Here is a 1323-nt window from a genome sequence, read left to right on the forward strand (position 1 = left end):
CTTCTGGTACTTCTTCGCTCTTGTTGCATGATTGAATATTGCATTGAGACCAGCCTTGATTAGAGGCTATCTTCTCCATAAGAATTTCAGCTTTTCCAAGGGTGAGTGACATAAATGATCCTCTAGCAGTTGCATCTAGTTGTTCGCGAGCTTTCTAGGTTAATCCATGGTAAAAGCCTTGCATGAGCAACCAATCTTCTACCCCATGATGAGGACAATCTGAAATATATTCTTGGAAATGTTCCCATGCTTCTGTAATGATTTCTCCCTCTGCTGTTGGAAATTTGAAATCTTTCCTCTTAAGGCATTGGTCTTGCCTATAGGGAAGAACTTTTCTAGAAAGGCCTTTGAACACTTTGCCTACATGTTGATGTGATCTTTGTTGATGTAGAACCACTGCTTCGCTTGTCCCATAAGTGAGAATGGAAATAAGCGAAATAGTATGATGTAGTACGGCTAAGCAGGAGATTCATTAAGAGCTAAGGATTCCTATGTCATTCCTTATTTACTAAGTCTTTTGTACACCCAAGTATATACACTCTCATCTATAGTATAACTAACTTTGGTTCTATGCATAAGGAACATTACTAAGGAAGATCAAGAACAGAGCTTGCCTCCCTTCGCAACCATGTTCTACTTGCTCTACAAACAGGGAGTGACTACAAAGGACTCAATGGGAGTGTCACATCCACGATCTATCACATGACCCAGAGTGTAGAATGCATCCACAGGCAAACAATATCTAAGCACCAAGCTTACATAATGTTGACCACTTAACTCACTCGAGTACTGAGCTTTGCGAACATATGCATAAATTCATCATAAATCATAATTATATCAAGCATATAACTAGAGCACACTAGGAACATAATAAATAGCAACATAATATTGAAGTAGCACAAAGTCAAAAAATAAGAGATACAATGGTTATACCAGTCTTCGGATGGTAGATCTAGAATCCTGAGCAATAGCCCACACTCTACTCGAACCTTGCTAGCTAGCCTATACTAGAAACTTGAAGAATTAGGGCTCTACTTTCTTCTCTCTGGAAACCATAATTTTTTATCTGATCTTGACTTATGGTAGCGTGCTCTAGAGGGGGCACGGGCTGATTATATAGGACAGAGCATTCAATTTGAGCCCTTAGATCAAACTGACTTGAATAAACGGCGTAGATGCAATCCTTATGGCAGTGGAGAACCAACATAGCGATGGGGCTGATAGGTGGGACCCCCAGAGGCTGGGCGACCCTCTAGGTGGGGCTGGGCAACCCCACCTATCATTCTCTCATCCTCTGCTTTGGTGACGTGGCTTCTGGATTCT

The 1323-nt window shown here is 41.3% G+C and overlaps 1 non-coding gene across 1 annotated transcript; it reads left to right on the plus strand.

Moving 5' to 3' along the window:
- The first annotated feature begins 200 nt into the window (after positions 1–200).
- On the plus strand, positions 201–306 carry LOC136547824 (small nucleolar RNA R71). Its single transcript, XR_010781773.1, has one exon. It is a non-coding gene; the product is annotated as a small nucleolar RNA R71 (small nucleolar RNA).
- The last annotated feature ends 1017 nt before the right edge of the window (positions 307–1323 follow it).

This window comes from Miscanthus floridulus, chromosome 3 (genome assembly GCF_019320115.1).
Source record: "Miscanthus floridulus cultivar M001 chromosome 3, ASM1932011v1, whole genome shotgun sequence".
Classification (NCBI taxonomy): domain Eukaryota; kingdom Viridiplantae; phylum Streptophyta; class Magnoliopsida; order Poales; family Poaceae; genus Miscanthus; species Miscanthus floridulus.